This window comes from Gorilla gorilla, chromosome 17 (genome assembly GCF_029281585.2).
Source record: "Gorilla gorilla gorilla isolate KB3781 chromosome 17, NHGRI_mGorGor1-v2.1_pri, whole genome shotgun sequence".
Taxonomy (NCBI): Eukaryota; Metazoa; Chordata; class Mammalia; order Primates; family Hominidae; genus Gorilla; species Gorilla gorilla.
Window position 1 is genome coordinate 69220550 of NC_073241.2, and position 27958 is coordinate 69248507.

Below are 27958 nucleotides of genomic sequence, written 5' to 3' on the forward strand. Positions count from 1 at the left end.
CAGGAGGCTGAGGTGGGAGAATAACTTGAATCTGGGAGGTGGAGGTTGCAGTGAGCCGAGATTGTGCCATCGCACTCCAGCCTGGGCCACAGAGCAAGACGCCGTCTCAAAGAAAACAAAAAAACAAAACCCAAAGATCTCATCAAATACAGTCCGAGGCTCAAATCCTATCACATTTTTGCAGGGCTCTGTTGTCAAGAAAGAAATTCTGTAAAACTTCTTTTAGTAATATATTATAAAAGTTAAATGTATTATTTAATGTAATTTATTATAGAGTCAGAACTACATTTTCAAAATCAAATTCATGCTTCTAGTAAAACATATCTATTGAGATTTGTAAAGTAATACCTTTGATTTTTATTATAATGACTATATTTTCTCAAAAAAAAAAGAACAAAAATAAATGTTACTAAGAAAAAATTTACCTCCCAATCATATTAATATCTTGACCTGTCCACAACCTGGCTCTTTTTTTCACTGGCAGAAATAAAGTAATTGAGTTGTCAGGTTGGGTAAGGAAAGGGAAAAGAGTCACCTTATATTCCTTAACCAAATCATAGTTGGGTCCTTCAGTCAACAGTTTTCTCTTTCTCAAACACAAAAGGAATGCAGGGGCTTGCGAACCACATGATAGAGTTAATATACAATAAACTGATGATAGTAAATGCTAAGTTTGCTGTTACCCAATTTAATTTATCTTTCCCAGTATTTTTCAAACACGTTAATTATGAAATAGCTTGCATCACATTTGGTCCAGGAAAAGTAAAAGTGAGAGAATGGCATATTATTTTTTAAAAAGAAAAGCCCAACAAAACTTTTATTTAATATACAGGGTAATTTACTTTGTATAAATTTAATTTTTGAACTGAATAACATTGTTATTGCATTTGTACTATTATATTTTTGCCTGATATCTATTGAAACTTATAGTTCTTTTTTTGTATGTACCACATTTTCTTTATCATTTGTCAATTGACATTGAGGTTGATTCCAACTCTTGGCTATTGTGAATAGTGCTGCAAAAATAAATGGAAGTACGGATATCTCTTTGACATACTGATTTCACTTCCTTTGGTCATATACGCAGTAGTGGGATTGCTGGATAATATGGTAGTTCTATTTTTTAGTGTTTTGAAGAAGCTCCATACTACTTTCTATAATGGCTGTCCTAATTTGTGTTCCCACCAACAGTATTTAAGAGCTCCCTTTTCTCTATTTGCTTGTCAACACTCTCTTTTGTCTTTTTGATAATAGCCATTCTAACAAGTGTAAGGTGTGATCTCATTGTGGTTTTCATGTGATTTCCCTGATGGATAGTGATGCAGAGCATTTTTTTCATATACTTATTGGTCCTTTGTATGTCTTTTGAGAAATGCCTATTCAGGTCTTTTGCCTATTTTTTAATAGGGGGATTTGTTTTCTTGAGTTGTCAGTGTTCCACATATATTTGGGAAATTAATGTCTTTTTAGATATAAAATTTGCAAATATTTCCTCCAATTCTCTTGTCATTTGTGACAACATCAATCAACCAGAAAGACATTTTAAGTAAAAGGAGCCAGGTACAGAAAGAAAAATATCACATGATCTCACTTGTATGTGGATTCTAAAGAATTTAATCTCATAGAAGTAGAGTGTAGAATGGTGCTTACCAGAGGCTTGGGTGGCTAGGGGAGGGGAGGATAGGGAGACGTTGGTCAAAGAATATATAATTATAGTTAGATAGGGGAAATTGTTTTAAAATGTCAAGAATAGAGACAGAATGTATATAAATGATTGCTTGGGTCTAGGGGGTGGAGAGGGGAAAGAAATGGGGAATGAGTATTGCTGGTTCTAGAGCTTCTTTTTGGGGTGATGAAAATATTCCAAAATTAATTGTGATGATGATTGCACAACTCTGAGAAAACTAAAAAGTATTGGATTGTACACTTTAAGTGGATGAATTATATTTTAATATTTATATCTCAATAAAATTAAAAAATATATATATCTCTATTATTCTTCTAACTCATTTAATTTTGAGAAAGTCTGGAAAGGCTTTCTGAAAGGTTTTTTCATAAAAATTGTATGGCATACAGATGGTTCCAGAGTGTCTTCACTGGCTTACCAATATTTTTACCAAATGCTTGTTCCTGTTTTCATTTTGTCATAATCAATGAGTGAGTGATGCCTTCTCTTGGTCATTAAGCTTAGCAGCTAGACAGATTCTACAGCAACTCTATGGTAGCCATGTCAAAAAGTCTAAAGAGAGAAGCATGGGGCAAGGGCTCTCTTCTTATGTTTTATAAGGGAGATAAACTTCCTCAGAAGTTTTCAACAGACTTGCCTCGATGTCTTATTGACTGTAATTGGGTCAAATGGCCACCACTATGGAAAGATATGCTGGGAATGTCATTCTCTGGCATTTTCAGCCTCCCTCTGGGGAGGCAGACATTGAGAAGGAAAAGAAGAGACAAAGGGAATAGTATTTACAACAGTGGCTCATAGTAGAATAATGTCACATTTCTTAAACAAAAGGCATTAACTTATAAAAATGAAGTAATTACTGGTAAGATTTAAAGTTATATGACTGAGAAGAATTTTTTTAAATACAGAGGACTTTCTAGTAACCCTAAAAGTGTGTATTAGATTAGTCCTTCTATGAACCCTTTCATTTCCATTACTTATTTTCATGAATTGTTCTCGGAGCTTTCCTTAATCTCTACTATAAAAATTGAAAAGCCAAAGAGATGCAGTGTGATTACTAAACTGCAGCAGGAAGTCATAGGTAAATACAGACTTGAGATGATGGCAAAAGTTCACCCTTGCCTTCCCTAATCAAACAGCCTCTGGATTAAGGCAAATTCCAGGTCAGGAAGTATAACCGATAAGTTTAACAAAAGAAACAGAATAAATGAATTTTCTTCCATTGAATTGAGATGTGACCCTCAGTTTTTGAAAATATTTAAGCATTCTATTTTCCTGAGAAAAATAAAAAGTTCAGCTATATGTTCATATGTATATGCACATATCCATAGAGACATAGTCGTGTGTGTGTGTGTGTGTGTGTGTATACCAACAAAACACCACTCCCTTGATGACAAATCAGTGACTATTTCTTTCCTTTAGCAAAATTCTGATGAACCAACATTTCAGATTCATGCAAACAAATTCCCCATAGAATGAATTTATTATTTGTATCATTATTAATATTACACTCAGCTCTGAGAAGGATGCCTTCAAAAGATTCCACTGCCCTTTGTTGTGTGCAAGTGTGTGTGATTTTGATTAGCAAACCTGCATACCTCCTCTAAGTTTCCTTCCGAGCTTGTGCAGTTAAAATAATTATAATAAAATCTATTAACTGCTTGTTACTGCAGGGGGAAAAGGCACTGCATCCAAGCTTCCATCTGCAACCATTGATTCTGAAGTGGTGAGTGACAGTTCCCCACCGCCTAAGTAGGTTATAACAAGCTAGCTTCAGGCTGCAACAGCCAGTAGAGTGCAGAGGAGAAACGACTGGCCTCCAAACTAGTCTTAAGCCTCAAGAAAGAAAGAAAGGGGGGGAATATCTCTGCCAATAACTGCAGTGCCTATTCTCACATTCAGCAGCAGGAGCTTTGTAATTGCCAAGTCGCTTTAATTCCCACTCACACCTTGCGGGGACAAGGCAGAGAACTCTCTCTAACGGATAGTAATAAAACTATTATTCATCTAATCACCCACAAACACATGTGTTTCTTTTGTAACGACTCTGTTGCCCTCATCCCCATAAAACACACACACATGTGCATAAGCCAACTCATGCAAATGAAAACACAACAGTGAAGACAATGTAAACTAAAAGAACGGGCTGTTTTGCAGACATACAGAAATCCAGCTCACATTCATGCTTTATACATATAATTCCAATGAATTCCTATCAATCCCACACACCATGGTTAAGATCCTGTTTGTAGTAATAAGGATAATCCACACTATTATTTATACTTTTCAAATGAGATCACTCCATTTGCTGCCAGCGATTGACCTGACTATATCAGGTGAAAGTGCACTTCAGATTGGAAGCTGACCTCATTTCTGTCTTGGATTTTGCATATGCCTATATAGATGAGCTGTCAGCAGCATATCATCACCACCCAATTATAATATTTTTGTTTGTATAAGTGTATACATATTGGCATAAACCCAAATCATCTGATTTCTGTCTATCCATTTCTGTCAATACACACACACACACACACACACACACACTTTATATTGTATCAAGCTTCACAGGAATTACATTTGTCTCTGTGTATGAACCAGTACCCTAATATTTCACATTTTAGCATAGTGGGCCAGTACTCTCAACTATGAGTCATAATAAAATAATAAGATAATGAAATATGAGGTGGTGATGGTAAAAACATCAGATATATCAATATGAATTAGTGCTGCCCTCTAGAATACAATTTAGAATAATTTTCATTTATAACAAATGAAAGTTTTAAATCTTCATTTTTAATATTTTAAAAATCTTTAATTTTTAATTTTAACTACAAATCTTTAAATTTCAGACCAGATGCAATGGCTCACATCTGTAATTCCAGCACTTTGGGAGGCTGAGGCAGGAGGATCACTTGAGGCCAAGAATTGGAGGCAAGCCTGAACAAAAGAGAAAGACGCCATCTGTATAAATACATAAATGCATAAATAAATATACACATCATACAATATTTTCTTTCGTTTAAAAAAACTTTAAATCATATTGACAAGAAAACTGACCAACTACATTAACATTTGATTCAAAATGATATCCTACTTCAGCCTTAAAAAACTTGTTTTTTCATAAGTGTTCATGATTTTTAAAGGAAACCTATATTCAAAAAAATAATTTCCCACCATCGAGTTTCCTCAAGAGAATGTGCCATCTACCAACACATAAATTTAATTGCATGCAGATATAAATATTCTCTGACTGGATATTTTAAATAGGCACATCTCCACAAGAGGACTGTTCTGTAAAATGTTATCTATTATTTTGATAATTCAAACAAATTATAACAACAATCGCAACAATAATAAACAATATTTCAGGCAAAAGTATGTTTATAGTGAAGGTTTGAATGATCCGGTTAATTTTTGTAAGTAAATTATGAAATTTTCACAGGTGTACACATACACACATATCTTGGATGATCCACACTGGCTCAAAGTTCTCAGTTTCTACAAAATTAAAAAATGCAGTATTGTTTCCATTGCTGCTCTATTGCATTAGGTTGAGCATGATTTTATAGTAGACTGGGAGACAAAATAAACTTATCAGAAGTGAGATTCTTCCTTTGTTCTTCTGAATTCCGGAAAGTGTCATCAATTTGAACATATTCTGACCCATGAATCTGGGACAGTAAACTCCCCAAATGCACAAAGTTGCTTATGGACCTGTCAATACTTTTTGTTCATTTTTGACAATACCGGAATGACAATTCCACTCTTCTCCAGAAGCATACGGAACTTTGCATCTTAAAGTTTAGGGTACATTAAAGTACTTCTTGCTTCCTAGGCAGCCTTGATGCAGTAGACTACCCACTGATACCATAAGCAGTGCAGTTGGGTGCATGTAGAAAAATTCTTATCTCAAAGAAGTCCATTGGACTGTGAGTATGTATAATATTTAAACCCTACAAAACCTGTTATTGTAAACAGGATAGTGGTGGTTTATATTAGCATGTATATATTTTAAGTGTACTTCTGCATGCTCTTAGTAAATTTGCTGTACCCCATTTCTAATCATGAGAGAGATACAATAATAATTACTATCAAGCTGACATTCACTAAGCTCTTACCATGTATTTGCCATTCATTGTGTTAAGTGATTTAGAAGTGCTATTTTACTAAATCCTCATCAAAAATCCATGAGGCAGGTATTATTGTTACTCCTATTTTAAAGATAAGGAAATGGAGGCAAAAAAAAGTATAACTAACCATCCCTGGAGCTCACTTTCAATAAATGGCAAATCCAGGATGTCTTACTTTGGCTTCCCACAGAAAGAGACCCTAGTTAAAGATTTGAGTAAAAGTAGTTGATTGGGAAGTGCAGGAAGCAGCAGTAGAAAGAAGTGAACTGAGAAGTTGAGAGAAAGTGGCCAGTATTAGGTGCATCATTAAGTAGGCAATGACTATGGATTATTGGAGCTTTATCTTAAGTGGAAATTCTTGGAAACAGCGGACTACATGTCTCAAACATATCCCAATCTAAGTGGAGGGAACTGCAATATATACATCAATTCTGCTCAGTCATTAATTGAGGAATTCTGAGAGGAGTGGCATTTCCCCATAACCCATAGCCAGAGTAACTTCCCTAAGCTCCAGAGAAAGCCCTCAGGCAAATGCCATAGATTCTAGAAGCTGGCAATCAGCCTACAGGCACTGAAGTGGCAAGACTCCAAGGATATGGATGGGGCATTGGGGCTAATAAAGATGTAGGTTTCATAGTGACTTCATGATTTTGTATAGGACAGAGATAATTCGGTTAGACTGCTGTACTTGTCCATGTGTCTTAAATCTGCATTTGAATCACAATTATACTAATTTTACTTAGCGTGTATGTTTATTTGGGAACTGAAAAGAACTGATAATGATTTGGGAATTTTTAAAAGTCCTAAGCCACCCCTTGAACCACTGATGCCTTTTTATGTACTCAGATCCATCTACAAAGCTCATACTCTTAACTACTGTGCAAATATCTCTGATAAAACACATCTCTGTACTGGGGAAAGTCGACTCTAACATCTCCTTTCAGAGGTTCTCAGGCTTCTGAGGGCACCCATGCTCTACTGTCTTCCCTGCATGCATTAAAGATTCTAACACACTTTAGGCAATGACTACAGTAGAAATGTTCCCTTGTGATTTGATCTTTTGGGGAAGAGGTCAGTGACCTAAGAGGAAGAAACTTGTAAGCAACACTATCTCCCCCACGGATCTGACATACTATTTGAAAATTTACCAGATGGGACTAGGCTCTTAGGGAAATATTTGTTATTTGCAGACTTCATTTCTGCCTGATTGGTAATATTTTTATTATAACTTCTTTTATGGAAATTTGCATTTCATTCCTTTATTATACATTAGATTTTTTTAAGTTAGCAAGTTCTTAGAACTTTCCTCATATCAATAAATAAAATATGGCAATATTTGACAGCTACTCAAGATGGAAAAATGGAAGCTGCTCAGAGACAGTAAGTCCTGCTTTGGTGCTAACAGATTGATCCTTGGGCAGGATTAAATAGCAGGCAGGCATTGTTTCTATGACAATGATCTCAGAACAAAAGCCAGGGGAGATGTCTTTAAAAATAAATTTTACCTAATTCTCAGGTGTTCTTAAGGGCAAACCCTTCTTTAAGACCTATCCTAGAACAAAGAGGTAACTTAGACTCATAGTGCATTAGAGAAGATATGACAGCAGAGATTAAGAAATTTGATTACTATTACAGAAGAACCTGAGACTGATAGAGTAAGTTAACTGTATATAGGAGTTGTATAGATAATGATTCCAGAGAACAGGGGCCCTATTACTTATGGTTCATCTACTCATCATTGTCCATTAATATAATTACAAGTCTTTTTTCTCCAATTATTTTTATTTCATATTTTCAACATAATGAGAGGGAAGTAATACAGAGAAAGAAAAAAAATAATAATTAGGAGCACCAAGAAGATGAGAGGTAGGAAAAAGAAAGAAAAAAAGATTGGAAAGTAATGCATGATGGCTGTCCTGTTTAGTAATTGGTTTCTAATGCATTTGAAAGAGCATAAGATGAAAGGGACTCTGAGTAAGCCCTCTATGATCATGATATTAGAAATCAAGTACTGATAGCTTTCAAGAGCTTGAGCCTCGCTTTGGCTTTCAGCTGCACTCAAGGTTGAAAGATGAGAGGCTACATATTGAGGAGATGGAGATCATCAGAAAGGCACTAACAATTGGCATCCAATAAAAGGTCCTATCAAGTTAGTATCAGAGAAACGAAGGGACAAACTAGTGTCTTCTAAATCTCATGTAATGTTTGGACATTGGAGCTAAATGATATTTTCTATTCAGTGTAAATCTTTTCTTATTTTGTTATTCACTGGCAATGAATTTCTCTAGGGACTTTGATCCTGGGGTGAAAAAAATCCATTCAAAAATCACCCAAGATATCAACTGGTAAGAAAATACTATTACATATGTAAGAATTAGGAGCATCGTTCTGGTGCTCCTAATTATTATTTTTCATTCATGTTTATTCAATTCATTTCCTAAGATGGGTATGTTCCAACATGTAATTCTACCTACATTAGGTCTGTATGGGCCACAGAGCAAAGTATTCAATTAATACCTATTTTTGAGGGGTTCTGTTTTAATTAGAGATCAGGTACAAACATATCAAGCAGTGACCCAACAATGTGAAGTCAATACCATTGGCAAAGAGAGAGGGGCCAAGGGCAGAAAAGTAAGGGAGATAACATGGAGAAGCTAGACCTCAATCTGACTTTGAAGATAAATTTGATTTGAAAGATGAAGAGACATCAGTCAGGATTGTGAGGGGAGCATAACCAAAGGTGTATGAATCAGAAGCAGGAATAAGAGTGACAGGAGGGAGTCAAAGTAAGTTTAAGCACTGTAGCTTAGCAGAATTCCATGTGCCACTGAAAGCCAAATGAAACTCCCTTTTTTTTTTTTTTTTTTTTGAGACGGAGTCTTGCTCTGTCGCCCAGGCTGGAGTGCAGTGGGGCGATCTCGGCTCACTGCAAGCTCCGCCTCCCGGGTTCACGCCATTCTCCTGCCTCAGCCTCCCGAGCAGCTGGGACTACAGGGCCCCCCCACCACGCCCGGCTAATTTTTTTTTGTATTTTCAGTAGAGACTGGGTTTCATCCTGTTAGCCAGGATGGTCTCGATCTCCTGACCTTGTGATCCACCCGCCTGGGACTCCCAAAGTGCTGGGATTACACGCGTGAGCCACTGCGCCCGGCCGGATCACTTTTTAAAAGATTCACAGAAAGAATGTAAAGACCTGAAAGAAATTTATAAGTTAAGAATACAGTGATTCAATATGAAATCTTCTTTAGAATTGTATAATTAAACACGGAGTGTGAGAGTTGGATAATTATACCTTTTCAAATTGGCTCTGATGATATGTGGAATCTTCTCAGAGGCTGGGAAAGTATTTCTTGTTTTCACTTTCAGATGCTTCACCATAAGCCATTGAGAACTGTGGCATTTTGATTTAGACTTAGAAACCTTAGTAATAATTTCCAAATCCCACAGCCTCTGCTAACAATGGATAACCATTAGTAAGATATAGATATCAGAAAAAAAATGCCTTTCAGCACAATATGTACCTGTGTCAGAGGAAAAATATACTTCTCATTGTTGTATCTGTATTTCAGAATTGCTCAGCATTTCTGGGAGCCTGTTATCTAAGGCTATATCTATGCAGGAAAGTTGAAGCAATTGCCCACGATTTGAAACAAAACAAAAGGAAGGACAGCAAAGCAAAAACAGAGTTTGAAACAAGCATTTTTGGGTTGTCTTATCACCTTGGATGGTTTACATAATTCCTCAATGGGAATGTAAGTTCTGTTTCTCCAGATAGACACGAGTTAAAATTTGCCATGATTAGCCAGTGGGAGCACAGAGCCATTAAAATCTACTGAAATAAGTCTGAGGGAAAGACTGCCTCTAAACATAAATTTATGAAAAATCTAAATGCAGAATTTCTTGCTATAGACTTTTCTAATTTTATTTTTTCTAAATAGAATGTTTATTAACTAGGAACACTTAAACCCTAAATCAGAAGAAGCCGAAGAGTTCAATAACACTGGAATCTTCTTAATGTGGTTTATTTACTTTTCATTTCTTGTCACAAATTGTTTTGTTCTAATAGCATTAATGAAAATGAAATCGGACAATGTGATTGAAAAATAGTCTCCCGCCTTGAAAATAAATGTGTCCGCTTTACCTCAAAACTTATTTTCGCTAACCATAGGAGATCATTATCAGAATGCAGCATTCAGTCCTGTCCATGCTACACAAGCTGTTTTGGGCTTCATCTTTAAGGGAAATTATTTGTCAGAAAATCTGTGCTGACTGGGTCTCAGCAGACCACTGACAGAGGATCAAACCCAGTGTGCTTAAGAAACAAGAGTTAAGCTCTACCCAGAGCCCATACTTTACAATTGTTTTCTGAATTCAATTAAATAGAGACTATGGAGGCCTCTCACCAGTAATAGACCTTTATATAATGGGATTAAACCTGTTGATTTTATACCATCTGTGGGTTTTTTTTCCATTAAATGTTATGTTTTTAACATTTATTGTTATATTTGTGAGTTATTTCAGTTTGTACATCTTTTTCTGCTCTATAACATTTATTGATTAAATATACAATATTTATCTATTATCTTGCTTGAATCATTTTCACGTTTTTCTGTTGTTATATTGCAGTTACCACATTACAGAATGAATAGTCTTGTGTGCCTCTCTTGTGTGATAGGTTAGAGAATCATATTTATAAGAGAAGAACTAATGAGTAATATGTATGCCCATATATGGATTTCTAGAAGACTGTCAAATGGTTTCCCACTGATATTCTAACTACTGAATCCAGTAGTGGTGAAGGATTCTTGTTGCTCCACACTCATACATTCGTGATAGTTTCAGATAAAATTTTTGTTAATATTTTGGTTTAAAACATGGTGTCTTTCTGTATGTGTATTGCCCACTTTTATTTTTTCTCTTCTCTAAAAATATATCTGTGCATTTCTTTGGCTAGAATAATTTAAAATTATTTTATATTATAGACACAAATTCCCTGTAAGTTACGTGAGCTGGAGCCATTTTCTGCCAGTTTTGGCTTTCCTCTGCTTTTTTATGGTTGATCTTTTGATAAATACAATTTGCTAATTTTTAATATGGTTCATTATACCATTTCTGTTATTTTTTGTGGATTTTGTATCGAAAGCAAGAACTTTTTCATAATCTGATGTCATAAGGCTATATTTCTATATCTTCTACCAAGAGTCTCTGATTTTTGATGTTTACATTTAAGTTTTTAATATACCTAAAAATAAGTATGGTGTAAGGTAAAGTTTTTTTGGTGGTTTTTTTTTTTTTTTTTTTTTTTTAGTTGGAGTTTCGCTCTTGTTACCCAGGCTGGAGTGCAATGGCGCAATCTTGGCTCAGTGCAAGCTCCGCCTCCCAGGTTCACACCATTCTCCTGCCTCAGCCTCCTGAGTAGCTGGGACTACAGGCACATGCCACCGTGCTTGGCTAATTTTTTGTATTTTTAGTAGAGACGGGGTTTCACCGTGTTAGCCAGGATGGTCTCGATCTCCTGACCTCGTGATACACCTGCCTCAGCCTCCCAAAGTGCTGGGATTACAGGCGTGAACCACCGCGCCCTGCCAGGTAAAGATTTTTTAAATTCCAAAAGCAACAACAAAGTGTTATAAATGTTATATCCACCAATTTTTCAGAGTTAAACTTTTTCTTTTGCCAGTTATGTACAATATTATCTTACATCTCTGTATGGGTTTGTTTCTGGTCCTTTTATTTCATTCCATTGGTGAGTTTGTGCATTTATCAATTTGACTATCACAGCACAAATAAGTTGCCGTAATCGCTATGTCTTACTATATCTTTCCTTCAGAAATATCTTGGCTACTGGTGGGACTTTGTTGTTACACATATATTAGAAATAGCTTGCCAAGTATATTGTAGCTCTTTTTTTTTTTTTTTTTTTTTTTTGCTATTTTGGAACAGTTAACACAATTTGAGAAATATAGACATATTTCAGTATTGCTTTTCTTATAACTGTGGTATATCTGTATGTATTATGTCTCCTCTAATGAATTTTTATCAAATTTTAGAATTCCTCTGTAAAGGTCATCTACATCTTACGGTAAATGCATTCCTAGATTTCAGACTCTTTAAATTTATGTTGTAAATGATATTAATATTTTAGTTTACATTGTTACAAGTATATTAACATGCAATGCATTCTGTAGTTGAACTTATATCTAGCCACTTCGCTAAGTTGTTTTATTAATGATTTTATTTTATAGATCATTTGTTGTATTTTATGTAGATATATTATTTTTGATTTGACAGATTTTTTCCTTTTAAGTTCTTATAGTAATTATTTTACTTGCCTATGTTCTTGTCTATGAATTATAACTGTAGGACAATGTTGAATATATATAATATTTGTTGATTTTTTATTTTCGATTTTATATCTGTGAACATTTTATAAATAATTAATTCATAATTTATTCTAATAATATCAATTTATGAAGCCCTTGGAGTCTGTATTTATTATTATTTTACCTCTTAAGACTGGTGACTTGTTTACTTGTCTGATGATTTGGGGTTGAAAGGTATATTTTATTGAAATTATTCAGTGAAACGCTGTACCTTACTCCAGAGAAGTTTTGCTCTTGGTTCTGTAGGGTGTGACATTGATCTGACACTATTTTTATTTTATTTAAGCACACCAGCTTAAATTTTCTGTCTCAAATACAGTTCTTTAACACAGTAGAATCTATACAATTTTTTCTGTGGATCCCAGCACTGGTGCCATTTTACCCTAGGGTTATCATTTCTTTTGTCTACAATTCCTTCTTGTTTCAAGTCACCATCATTTATTTATGTAGTTCTTTTTTTAAAAAAGTATTTATTTTTCCTTAGAGATTCCATTTGCTTTCTTGTGAGCTCAGCAATTCTCTCAGTGTTATGTTTGCAGAATTTTTTTCCAGCATGTTCCTCCAAAGTTCTTAGTTCTCTATATTGGTGCCATAATTTTATACAGGTTTATTTTTCTTTCTAAAAAGTAGAAGCTTCTGAACCTCACTCTTCCCTTAATAATAATCTTAATCACCTGGTCCTTGAAAGATGTTGAGTGATTTGTGTGCTAAATTACTAATGACTGGAAAATGTTGGCTTGTATATTTTGAATTGTACTGAGGGCAACAGTAGACATTCTGTGTCTTCAGCCAAAGACTGAAATTTTTATTTACATAAAAATAAAGTAGAAAGTGTCTTTAAAACTCTGATTTTTTACTACCCGTTAAAGAGGATTATTCAGTAGTTTCAACAACTTGGAAAAGTACATTTTTCCATCATCTTAGGTGATTTCTGATCCAAAGTGTCTCTAAAGATCACATCTTGAGAACTACCTGAATCTATCTATCTCACACTTGTTTTTTTCTCTCTTCCTGCCCTGTGCTTTGAATGCCCTAAATCCCACCTCTCTTTTCCCTTTTGTTCTTTCTTATTCATTACCATTCTACTTTTTTGTGGTTACTTACACTTATCTCATACTTGAGCTCAAATGCCACCGCCTCCGGGAAGCTTTCTTTCAAGCCCTTACTAAAAGTAATATTAATTTCTATAGAAACTTATTGTCGTACCTCTTCATTGTATATTTTATTTATGTTTAATAATTTTGTTCAACACCAGATCAAGTACTCATCGAAATAGTGGGTTCCTCTAGAAGACAAGGTAGGCAATAACCATCCTGGACCTAGGAACGGCAAAGATTTCATGACAAAGACACCTAAAGCAATTGCAACAAAATGAAAAATGACAAATGGATCTAATTAAACTTAAGAGCTTCTCCACAACAAAAGAAACTATCAACAGAGTAAACAGACAACTTACAAAATGGGAGAAAATTTTTACAAACTATGCATCTGACAAAGGTCTCACATCCAGCATCTGTAAGGAACTTTAACAAATTTACGAGAGAAAAATAACCCCATTTAAAAGTGGGCAAAGTACATGAACAGATACTTCTCAAAAGAATACATACATGCAACCAATAAGCATATGAAAAACACCTCAATATTACTGATTATTAGATAAATGCAAATCAAAACTACAATGAGATACCGTCTCACACCAGTCAGAATGGCTATTATTACAAAGTAAAAAAGTAACTGATGCTGGTGAAGTTGTGGAGAAAAGGGAACCCTTATACAATGTTGGAGGGAGAGTAAATTAGTTCAACCATAGTGGAAAGCAGTATGGCGATGCCTCAAAGAGCTAAAAGCAGAACTACCATTTGGCCTAGCCATCCCATTACTGGGTATATACCCAGAGGAACATAAAGCGTTCTACCATAAAGACATAGGCACATGAATCATAATTGCAGCATTGTTCACAGTAGCAAAGACAAGGAATCAACTTAAATGCCCATCAATGATAGACTGGATTAAAAAAATGTGGTACATATACACCACAGGATATTATGCAGCCATTAAAAAAAAAAAACAAGATCATGTATTTTGCAGAACATGGATGGAGCTAGAGGCTATCATCTTTAGCAAACCAACACAGGAAAAGAAAACCAAATACTATATGTTTTCAGTTATAAGTGGGAGCCAAATAATAAGAACTTATGAACACAAAAAAGGAAACAACAGACACTGGGGTCTACTTGAAGGTGGAGAGTGGGAGGAGGTAGAAGAGCAGAGAAAATAACCATTGGCTTCAAAGCTTAATACCTGGGTGATGTAATAATATGTACAACAGGCCAGGCGCAGTGGCTCACGCCTGTAATCCCAGCACTTTGGGAGGCTGAGGTGAGTGGATCACAAGGTCAGGAGTTTGAGACCAGCCTGGCCAGAGTGGTGAAACCTTATCTCTACTAAAAATACAAAAAAAAAAAAAAAAAAAAAAAATAGCCGGGCATGGTGATGCACGCCTGTAATTTCAGCTACTCAGGAAGCTGGGGCAGGAGAATCACTTGAACCCAGGAAGCAGAGGTTGCAGTGAGCTGAGATCACACCACTGCACTCCAGCCTAGGTGATAGAGTGAGATTCTGTCTCAAAAAACAAAAAACAAAAAACAAAAAAATATGTACAACAAACCTTCATGATGCATTTGTCTATGTAACAAGCCTTCACATGTACCCCCAAACCTAAACTAAAAATTTAAAATCTATGTGTGTGTGTGTGTATATATATATATATATATTTACATACTTATGTGAAGTAAATAAAAGAGTGGTTTTCCTTGTATTTAATTTCTTGCACCAAGGGCTTAGCATATTACACAATACATTGCAGGCACCCAGTAAGTATATCCTAATTGAAAATACCTCTTCTGGTAGAAAAATAAAATACACAAAACACATTTCTTCCTGCCAAAACCTAATCTATTTCCTAACAATTTGAAGCAAATTTAATACCACAGATACAACTATAGGATGTGTTTCCTAATCCTATGTACCATATCTTTCTTTAGTCATATTATCTATACAAGGAGATTATCTGCTTTATTAAAAAGAACCAGAGCCAGATAGTAGGTAAAGTAGCAAAAACAGATATAATTTAGAAACTGTTAAATTGAGGGAAAAGAGATCACAGTATAGAATTGAGCCTAATTATGAATACAGCAAGAACTGGTTGGAATTCACATCCAACAAGCAGAATGATAAGAGTCGGTATATGGACAATTACAAAAGGGAGAAGTCAGCATAGGAGAATTATTTTTAAACTAACTTAATTGGATTCCTGCTGAAGGTGGGTCAGGGTGATCAGGTATCAATGTAGGGAAAGGAAATTGATCAGATATCAGAGGTAATCAGATATCAAAATGGAAGGATTATACCTTAACCGACTTAACAGGAGTTTTGCTTAAACTGGACTCAGCAGGCTGAAAACAGGGGCCATGTGTAAGACCTGGTCAAAAGAGGCTCAAAGGAACCTCTCTAAAGTTTGCTCAAGGAGAGAGTCTTTGTCATCTTTACTTCTGTTTAATTGTTTTTATCATAGCTGCTATCATATTGTAATGAACATTTATGAGAAAAGTTTACAGTTGAAATGACTACTTGGCCAGAAAATATCTGTAAAGGTTGCACCCATCTGCTCCAAATACACTTCTAGAAGAACTATAACCAGAGGCCAATTTTCTATGTCAAAGGTGAATATTAGCTTTTTAAATTAAAACACCGACAGTATATTCAGCATAGCTGAGGCACACTCTTTCATCTCTTTGCTGCTGCTGCATGTTAGCAGCTTCTTTTGTGTAGAAGGATGAGTGTCTGACTTCAAAGGATGAGGATTCAGTAGGACTTCAAAGGTGATGTGACAGATGGTACATGAGGAAGCATGGCCCAATGCCTATTCTCACATTAAAAGGTGTTTTTTTTTAAAACATGAACTCTGTTGACATTTACACATGATAATGAGTATGGCATTTCATCTGCCCATGCTTCTCTGTTGTAGTCCCACGTTAGTTATCCAATGAACACGAAAGAACGCTGGGAGCCATCTTGAATAAATGGAAAGTTAGACAAAATGGCATTCAGCAACCTTTCAACAAATATCAGGCTTCATTCATACTAGTGTCTTCTTGTCAATAAAGCAGGCAATTCCAGGGTCATAAATGACAATTATCTTTAACCGATCCAATTCAATATCTCTTTACAGAATGTTTGTTATGCATGTAACATTATATTAACTGCTATGAGAGATTTAAAAGAAAGATATTACATAGTTCCTGCTTAAGAAAATCAATGTGAGATTTTAAAGACACATAGATGTGAAGCAATCTGAGGACTATACAAAGTGCTGAAATCCATGATATATTCACTGAGACTTCACCAAGAAGGGTGTACATGCAGAATATGTTTGTCAGAGCATTCAGAGAGGATGACTCTGCCAGAAATATAGTGGCAGGCAGCTGCTGAGTTACTCTCTATCCTAGGCAGATAAGATTCATCAGGGAAAGAGAACTGCAGAAGAACAGAATAGAGGGGGGAGAAAAGCAAATAATGACCTTAGTTTGGTGCAAATCACAAAAATACAATAATTAGAACCATTGACCTTGTTTTTACTTTACATCTTTCTGAAATACAAGCTGAAGTTCCTCAAAAGGAATGAAAACAGAGGAAAAGACAACTTTCTTTAATTGTGATTTTAAACATTAGAAATTTAAATAGATCTTGCAAACATGTATTATTAACTTTTTATTGGTTATGGTAGGTCTAATGAGACTCCTAGGGAAAAGGGTAGCTGTGAATCCTCAGTTTACAGACATTTCTTCCTCCTTCTGTACACAAAAACACAGCAATAGTAACTAACAAATTCTTCACTTTTTTAAGCCATGAAATAAAAAGATCATTCATGTCACAGAGCTTATGCATAAGGACTATTTAAATTGTTTTCAGTTGATATAAAAATATCATTCTTAATTTGTTTGGCATTTCATTATTTTGACTCATCTAAATAAATGAATTCTGAAAGGTTACTGTGGAGATACCTATCAAATATCTCATCTGGCAATGAACAGAAGAAAAAAATGGAGACTGTGTACATTGCACACTCTAATCTAAATGTGTCATTAGACTGAGAACAAGTTGTTAATGTCGCCCTTGATGCCGACCTTGTCAGAAAGAAATGTAGATGGTGCTCCACAATCTTCAGTCAGAGCTATCTTCCAGACTTTCTCATCATCCTTCTCCCATTGTGGAAATACATCACTGTTCTTAGTCAATGATAAGAATATTTCAAGCACACGCAAGTTTTCATACCAATATAACCACCATCGCTGCAATGGCCGGGAGGTGACATTGTCTTTGAAGACGTGTTTTTTTCAACGAGCAACATAAACTTTCTTCAGCTATGAAAAACTCTTTAAACTATATTATTGTATTAACAAGGCAAATAAACTCCAAAATTTCACATAAACCTAGCCTGACTTGGTTTATGACAAAAAGAAAAATAAGATGGTAATCACATTTGAGCTGAACAAGAGCTAGGTAGAGCTGGAAAAGAAACAAAGTATATACGAAATTTTCATGTTTGTTATTCAAGCATCTGGACGAAGAGCATACTTACACATATTAGAGGAAGCTGAATCTGAGGCATGATTTAACTAAGTTTAAGACTAAGTCGTCTGTAAATAGAACTGGTGAATATTTTTTAATATGTTATTTTTATATTACTACATTTCTAAAGATCAACGCATATCTGAGTATATTTATAATTTCAGCCACTGAAATTTCTGGAAGAATACTGATAAAAAATTATCTAGAACATTGAATGAGTATAGTCTTCAGAGCTGACTTTTATATTGCTTCTACTCTTCAGAACTTTGTAAAATGGGAAAGTAAAATATACTGTGGTGTCAGTATTCGTATCTCCAAGGATGTGTGGTCATATTAAATCTCCCTAATTCTTTTGATATAGGAGTTAAAAAGAAATTATTTAGGCAGATAATGAGGGTAACGAAGTTCTCAGTAAGGTTTTCTTTTTATTAAGAAGCAGCTTCAAAATCATTTTCTTTTCTAACAAAGAGCAGCCTGTAAAATCGAGCTGCAAACATAGACAAGCAAGCTGGAAGCTTGCACGGGTGAATGCCAGCAGTTGTGCCAATAGGAAAAGGCTACTAGGCTTGTTCAAAATCGTGGTTCCATCTTCCCTTTTCCTTTCTAACCACGTGTGCAGTCAGGAACAGACAACATGACACTGGCCAAGTTGAAAGCTCATTTGCATAATAAGAAATTAGGGTGGGGTTGCCAGCTTCTTTGTGGGCTATTTAAATCTCACTCCTGGTCCAACCAATCTGTGGGCCCTATGTAAATTAGACACCGCCTCCTCAAGCCTGTCCATAAAATTTGGTGCACTCCGCAGCTGGCCGGAAGTCCCACTCCAACACCCCTCTCTCTCTCAGGAGAGGGAGCTAGTCTTCGTTCTCTTTTTTTGCCTATTAAACCTCCACTCCTAAACCCACTCCTTGTGTGTGTCTGTGTCCTTGATTTCCTTGGCATGAGGCAACGAACCTTGGGCATTACCCCAGACAATGATGCTGCTTCACTTTCACTCATTTATTTAACAAATATTTTATTGAATACTAAACACTTAGTATAATTACTAAACAAGTATACACAAAATTGTCCTTCATGGAGCTTATTTTCTAGTGATGGAGATATACATGTATACTATTGCAGAGACTGAAAAACTGTTGGCCAAGTAATTATCTATTCTTCCTGGGCCAACAGCTAGACTGTGTTTTCCATATTCCCTTGCAGTTAGGTGGCTAGCAAAACATAACAGAAAGCAATGTATGAAACTTCCAGGCCTTATTCAGTACAGTCTTCCATGCATGATTATGACTTTTTAAATTATAAATTAACACATTACAATTGTATAAATTTATGGGATACAAAGTGATGTTATAATTTATTAATACAATGTGGATTACTTAAAACAAGTTAGTTAACTTACCTATACCCTCAAATATTTAACCTTTTTTGTGGTCATAATACTTGAAGTTTATTCTCTCAATTTTTAAATTTTGAAATATGCAATACTCAATTATTAACTATATTCACCATGCTGTAGAAAATAACTCAAATTATCTATCTGTCTATCTATCTGTCTATCTATCTATCTATCTATCTATCTATCTATCTATCTATCTATCTATCCATTCCTCTTAGGTGAGATTTTGTACCCTTTGATAATCATTTTCCCTATTACCCCATTTCCCTTATCCCCAGCCTCTGTAATCACCATGGTGATTTTTGACAAGCTTCCAATATTTAACATCTTAGTACAGATGAGAATAGTGAGTTTGAATAGCATGTGTTATCAATAATAGGGTTTCAAAACGGAACAAGCCTGGGTCCTTGAATCATTGCCTGGAGAAAAACCATCTGTGGATAGGAACATCTACTTTATACTTCACATTCTGGAGAAATGAAGTGTTACTCTACATTTTTTAGTTAGCTTGATTCAAAGTTATTATTACCTAGCAAATATAGATGTTTATTTCTTAAAGTGAGGGGCTTTAAGAATAAGGATAATAAAAAGGGTGACAACGGCTCAGCTGTTGAGCAGTCGAGTAGTGGGCTGTGAAAGGATACGTATCATAGGCTAGAAAGATGGAGACCCATGCTGTGCAGTGGCAGACAAAATGCGTCTTCCTTCCAAGTTGTTGCAAAGACAATTCTATTTAACAATTAATTAAATTAATTAAACAAAGAATTTAAACAATTCCTTCCTGTGCCTCTGCACAGTGTTTGATAGAGCTATTGAATCTGTAACCCTAGGACAAGTGGTTAAAAAGAGCGCTCAGAGAACAAGTGTGGCATGGCTATTGTTGGCTGCCTTTAGCAAGTTGTTATAAGAAAGATGAGTTAAGGCAAAAATGTATTGATTTTTCAAACAGAATTGGAAAAAAATACTGAAAATACAGAGATTACAGTCCTTAAAGGGAAAAGCCACTACTTCTGGACCCCAAAGAGAAAGAAGAAAGACTGAAAGTAAACCTAGACTATTAAAACTTTTCAGTTGAAATAAATTATTCACTATGAATCAAAGATCGAGTTAAAAGTCCTATTTTCATAATAAGTGTTTTATTTCAGATGATGCAAGCTACCATTAAACTGAGAGACAGAGTTATGGGGATGAGAAAACAAAGAAATTAATCAGACATGAGAAATATATTACAGGCAAATATTGAGCACATGTACTGTCAACATTGTGAAGGGTCTGAAGGTTTACCTTACTTGGAAGCTAACATGTTAGTCTCTTCTAGTTCCATGAATGCTAGCAGAAGACACAAGAATCCTTGGTCAAAGACAACAAAATGTTTACTCACAGCATAAGAATAACAAATGTCTACCAACAGATGAATGGGTAAATAAATTGTAATATATCTGTACAATGGGATACTATTCAGTAACAAAAAGAATTAACTGTTGATATAACACTATGACAGAATTCAATCTGAAAATAATTGTAAGTGAAAGAAACCAGACAAGAAATAATATATATTGCTTAAAGCCAATTCCATAAAATTCTAGAGAATGCAAACTAATCTAAACTGAAAAAATGCAAATCAGTGACTCTCTTAGAGTGGAGGAGCAGAATGAAATAATTACAAATTATTATGAGAAAATGTTCGAGGGTGCTGAATGTGTTAATTGCTTTGGTTGTGGTGATGGTTTGAAATATGTATAATATGTTCAAAACTTACCAAATGGTATTTGCTAACCATGTATAGTTTAGTGTATGTCAATTATACCTCAATAAAGCTATGAAAAAAAATACACAAAGCAGCAGTTGTTATGGTGAGAGAACAAGCATACTTGAATTCCACAGTAGGATTTCTCCAAAGTGTTGATCACAGGGTTTAGGTTGGTGTTTATGAATTTTATATTGATGACAAATTGTATAGTTGTCTACTTTCTCAAGTACAGGCCAACAAATCGGAATATCGAAAGTATAAAGACAATAATTTTATACATTCACAGCTAAGGTTTTTAAAGGGTGATGTATATAAATCAGTAGCTTACAATAACAGGTACTAGATACTCTAATATCCAATCTAATGGAGCTGCTTTCCATTGAAGCTATGTCCAGTCTTGTAACGGAAGTAAAAAGACACTGTGGTGAAATGTGCTCTTAAAACACTTCACTTCTATTCTCATGTCGTTTGCCAAAACATATAACATTGTTGAATCTGATATCAAGCAGAAAGATAAGGGTAAATATAATGTCACAGGGTGGAACACCATAAGTCAAATGGAACAACTTCATGCCAACATGCAGAGATGTATATATACACACACCCACAGTGCATAGCAGAACATGTGTTTAAAACCAATCGTCTCTTTCAATAAAAGCTCTTTACTTACCCAACTTGAAGGGGAAAAAAAACCACAACAGTTTTATCCCATCATAGCAACAGGTTCAAATCCACGATCTTATGATGATTTCTACATCAAACTCAGATGTGGATCTTTTGACTCCAGAGATTTATGTCTCCAAAGTGAGATTATCCAGTCTCTTCAGATAGCAAATGCATTGTTGAGAAGAGGACATGATAACTGCAATACACATTCTCATTTGGAAAGCGAGGAGTGGAAAACACATTGTTATCACTGGTCTATAGTAATGCTGGGCAGAGTTATGAGGAAACTCTACCCTGGGCTTTGGGAGTATCCTTAAACAGCTGATATTACTCTCTGATAAACAGCTGCCCAATCCACAGTTCTTTGGGGATATGTCTTAGTGTTGGTTGAGAACCACTCTTACCTTGCAGCTTGCATTTAAAAAGTCAGGAGCCCAAGGGTCATTTTCAACCTCAAATATTTAGGATGCCTTTAAGTGATGGCTCTTTTAAAAAACTCATTCTGTTTCGTTATTGTTGGTTGAGAATCTCTCTTCCCTTGAGGCTTACATTTAAAAAGTCAGAGAACCCCATGGTCATTCTCAACCTCAAGTATTCAGGGTGTCTCTCAGTAGTGACTCTTTTCAAAAACTTGTTTTGTTTCTTAACTTTTTGATTCTAGACAATTCTATTTACCAACAGTCACTCCTACCATTATTTTTGAGATATCCCTTTCTCTCTTTGCACTTAATTGTGTGTACTTTTGTTTTCCAAAGGCCTGTTTAGCTTGTTCTTGTTTTGGTGACACACTGCAGCAGCTTTCGATATTACAATATCCTGAAGTCTGGATGTTTTCCAGTCATTTTTTCTTTCCTTTCTACAATTTGCACACAGCCATGTTTTTTTAGATGGAATCTGATTCTGTTTCTCAGGCTGGAGTCCAGTGGCATGATTCTAGCGCACTGCAGCCTCAAACTCCTAGGCTCAAGAGATCCTTCTGCCTCAGCCTCCCAAGTAGCTGAGACTACAGGGCTATGCTGCCGAACTCAGTTAATTATTTATTTATTTATTCATTTTTGTAAAGATGAGGGTCTTACTTTGTTACCCAGGCTAGTCTTCAACTCCTGGGTTCAAGCAGTCCTCCCACCTTGCCCGCTCTAATTACTGGAATTACAGGCATAAGCCACAGTGCCCAGCCCACAATCATTTTTGTTTATGTGTTTGTGAGTTTGTTAAATCACCTCTATATTTTAGTCATTTGTCAAATATAGCCCATTGCAACCAAAGCATGCTTATAAAATTCCAGTTTCCAGAGTTAACTTAGTTCAAATCCAAGTCCATTTGGTACATACCTTGTCGTCCAAGTTGTTGCAGGGGAGAATTCTATCAAAACTTTTACTGTTTCCTAACTACGTCTTCAGTAATTGTTTCCATTTCCATGCCTGTATTACTCTGTCTTGAAAGCAATGCCATATTTTTTAGGCTGTGTTGCAACACAGGAACATTCCTTTCCTGGTATCAATTTATGTAGCAGTAAGCATGGGCTAAGTTATGCCTCTATAGTCAACAGCTCCTAAATGCTCAGAAATCTACAATAACAAAAGTTTAGTTCTTGCTCTGTTTACATGCTCACTGTGGGTCAGAGGTGGCTGAGTTTCAAACGGTCTTCACTCATTTGGCAAAGCTATCTCTGTGTATGACATTGCTAGGTTCACAACTGAGGGAAAAAATGAGTACAATGCAAAGCAGATGTTGTGGTATTTTTCTTATTTTTATTTTTTTATTATTTATTTATTTATTTATTTTGAGACAGAGTCTTGCTCTGTCGCCCAGGTTGGAGTGCAGTGGAGCGATCTCGGCTCACTGCAAGCTCCGCCTCCCGGGGTTCAGGACATTCTCCTGCCTCAGCCTCCCAAGTAGCTGGGACTACAGGCGCCCGCCACCACACCTGGCTAATTTTTTGTATTTTTAGTAGAGATGGAGTTTCATCGTGTTAGCCAGCATGGGCTCAATCTCCTGACCTCGTGATCTGCCCCCCTTGGCCTCCCAGAGTGCTGGGATTACAGGGGTGAGCCACTGTGCCTGGCCTCTTATTTTTATTTTTTAATCTTACTATGCTTCCACTAAGAAGTGCTACAGGCCTCTTCAGTTTCCATTTCACTGACTGAAAGAGATCACAAAATTTAGCTCGACATCAATGAAAATGTATTCATCCTCCTATGAGAGCGTCAAATCTTTTTAACTATTACCCAACCTAAGGTATTATGGAAAGAGAGAGCATCACGTGATTGCAATGATAGTATATAAAATAAGCTAGGTTAAAAAAATGTAAACAGTGGAAGAGGTTTTAAGCCAAAATATGTGAGAACTACATTGATCCCTAAAATCAGCAGGTGTTATATTAGGGCTGTTGAGATAGAAAATATATGAGACTTTGATTAAAGGAAAAGATGATTCGAATTTTTGGAGAAAATGTTATCTGATTAAATCAATATTATAATATCACTTTTCTGGAATTTGGCATTCTAATATTTGACTTCTCACTATCATAGAAATTCTGGCACTTACAAAATGTCAATGTGAGTGCAATTAACACATATTGGCATGCTGTTGTTTTTCCCTAGTGGTTTTCAGGAAGTCTTAGAGATCAATATAGACCACTGAATATCTATTTGAATAGATTGATAGATATTAATTATAAGACAACTGAAATTAGTGTATTGATTCGGTGGAATTTTTTTTTATCTTTTAGGTAGATGTGGCATCCTGATTGGTTTGATTCTATTCACATCTCTAGAATAAGCTCAGTTTGAAAATTCTCTATTTCTTTCTCACTCATTTGCCAAATTCTTTTTCTAATAAAAGTAAAACATAAAGTTAATACATCATAAATAGCCCAATTACCAAGTAAAAAACTGTAGAAATTTTCTTAGGATAAGAGGTTTAAATCTAATTTAGCAAGCATAATAGATGTTTCGTCTAAATTTGTACCACATTAAAGGTACAGGAAAGCAGCACTAGTTTAAAAAAATTAATCCACATATGTCAGAATAAAGTCAAAAAATAACTTTTTTCCCTCAAAAAAGAGAATTGAGAGGATGAATAAAGTAACTGAGAGGAATCAGCTGTATTTCATGACCAAGAAGGCTTCAATTGTGCTATTTATTAGTTTACACTGTGGCAGCTCTGCCCCCATTTAAAAGGACATAGAACTCATTGTGTAGCACCCCAGAAACATGAGAACACCAGGAAAAAGAGGCAGCCATCATCAAGAAAACAAACACTGAAATGAATTGCCATTTGTCACCTTTCTTACTGTTCTGTTGACCCAGAGTCCCCATCTACTCTGAGTGGTCTCATGCACAATTCTTAATAGGGTACAAAAGAAAAAAGCGATGCCTGCATTTTTAGAGTGAGAGAGTCATCCTCCAAAGGTTGCCCCTTAAAAGTAAAGAATTGTAACTCTGTCATCTTTGTGGTCAAATTCCTTTTCCTCTTGGAAATAAAAGAATGTTCTTTGACTGTGATTTTCTTTCTTTCTCATCAGCCATGAGTGATGAAAGACAGATACCAACAAATGAAATTAGACTCTCTCTGACTATCCTCAGATCAGAAACTCTAGAGGTAAGTTACTTTGTCAGTCATTTTCCCCCATTAGGACAGAGAGCATAAGGTTTGCATAATTGCTAGTAAGCTCCCACCCCAATACAATTAGGAGTATGAAACACCAGCTGATCAGCTATAGTGTGGACATGTTCTGTGGATCAGTGGAAAATGTTAGTAACACTGTCCACATGCTATGATCAATGCATTTATGGACTCCCTTTCAAACAGGTGAAGACATGGGAAACTGCTGTCATGTTATCCTCTTCCAACAAAATAAAGGATGTTAAAAGGCCCCTCATAAGCCAAAACCTTTAACACTTGTGTAATTCATCCATCATATTCAGGTAACATTTTTGAATTCAGATTATTGGCAGATCATGAGAAGATGCATGCATGAATGAAATCATTATAGATACTTCTTTGATTCTACCAATTATGCTACAGTGCCCAATCTATAAGGTAAGGAAGGACCCTATGGATTTAGAATACGCAGGTCTCAAATCCATTTCTACACCTGTTGTATGTTGGTTAAATACCCACAGGTTCTAAAGAGCATGGGAAGTGTTATCTTGAACAAGCAATCTCATCATATAGTACAACTAGTGAGATAGTGGGTTTTTTTTTCCATTTTTTATTTTGCTTTGCTTTGTTTTTTAATTGACTATGGGTTGACGGAGCCACAACTTCTTTTTTTGCTGACCAATAGCCATTTCTGAGATTTCAGATTAGTTTAGAGGCCATTTTTATGAGCACAAGTTGTATTTAAGCTTAGAAATGCATTTTGGTGAAAACTAAATATATTGCCTACACAATTAATTACAATAACCCACACTGATATCAAACCTAAGATTCAGAACTCATTTATGATATACTATAACCAAAACAACTTATGAGTCACAGGAATGGACAAAGAAGATCTGTCAATTGACACAATCATCATTAACACTAGTTTGACATTTTGCTTTAGGGGATTTTTTTTTTCTTTCTCTTTTCTTTTCTTTTTATGTGTTCTTATGATTGAGGTAAATATCCCCACCCTCAAGTTAAATTGTATTTACTTAATGAATCAATTTGGTTGCGTTTCTTTTCTTTGATTAGTAACTAGCCAATTGTTTTACTACATTAACTAAATCAAACTTGGTTGCACAATTAGGTTTTATTGATATCTGACCCATACAGAATGTGGCATTATTAAAGGTTTGAAAAGTCCAAGAATCCTGAGATTGTATAGTAAAATGTTTCTGTGAAGAGGCAACTAGAGAAATAATTGAGACTCTCATTTCTCATATGAAAATGCAGACTCAACACTACTGAATTCTCAGTAACGGAATATATGTTTTAGTTTGTTTCCTTGTATTGATTCTGTTTTTAAAGTATGAGAAAGGGTTCGTGTTAAGCAATTCATTGTCTCTGACTAAGGAATCTGTCTGGATTTAGGAATTATTCTGTGTGTAGGGAAATGGAAAAACAATAAATGTGATTACCCAGGAACCAAACAGAAACTTAGACTCATAGCAGAGAATTGCCGATTAAAAATAGTAAAAAAGAAAAAAAAAGTATTAAGTAGCAAACCTATACCACCCTGATTATATTTCAGAGCAGTAATTCTAATGTAAACTCCTATGGAAGAAATACGTGCTAAAGGAGGCAATTAAACGGAGCCTTCTGCTAATTCTCAGAACATTTAATAAATATACATGATTTTCTTAATTTTAACATTTTCTTCCATATTTACCCCTTAAAGCATTACAGCTGGCTAGAACTAGTCCACTAACAATAGTTATTTGAATAAAAAAATAAGTTACAAATGAATATTGCAAGAAAAATGTAGAAAGCACTTGAACAACCTCTTCAACATCTTGTATTCCCTCTCCTGGGGGAAATAGAAGTACCTACTTGAGATTATATAGTGTATTACTTCATATATAGGTATATGGATATTTTCCACAAGTAAATATACTTTCACATAGAATTATTGATTTTTAAAAATTATAATCAATACAAAGCAATACGATTTCAGGGTATACACATCCAAGTTTTTGAAAGTGTATTAGATTTCATACTATTTCATAATATTGGTATTAGAAATCATATTAGATTTATTCCAGCTTTCCAGGTGTTTAGATACCAAACACATGTTTTCTAATCCCTATTTCTTCAAATGAGTGGTCCAGGGTAAAACCATCTGGGCATGTCTTTTTGAAAATGGTATTTTAATTAAAAGTACCACATATACAGATAGGCATAGTCACACAAGTTCTTCAAAAATAATAAAATTTTCAGGATCAAACTAGTAGAAATAGTATAGTCAAAATTATGATACATTTTGAACAATTATACTTACATTTTTTTCTCATTAGAATAACATACTCTGAGCAGTTGATTGGCCACTGAGAAACTGATTTTAAAGAGAAAAAGACAGAAAGAGAGTGAGAAAGAAAGAGAGCTATTTATAGGTATGGTTAATTTCTATTGCCAATAAAATTTATCACAATGATTCACAGTCATAGTCTATACTATTTTACTTTTAAGAAGAATTAATAGCATATATTAGTACAACTTTCATATATTATAGTTACAAACATGTGAAAATATGTTATAATTACTCAAATATTACTTAAAGTAAGTAGACACTGGTCAGCATTTAAAATTTTTCTTCTTTTTCCTTATAATTCCAAATATCTTATTGTTATGACATTCATTGTTTAAATATATCCACACACGCATATA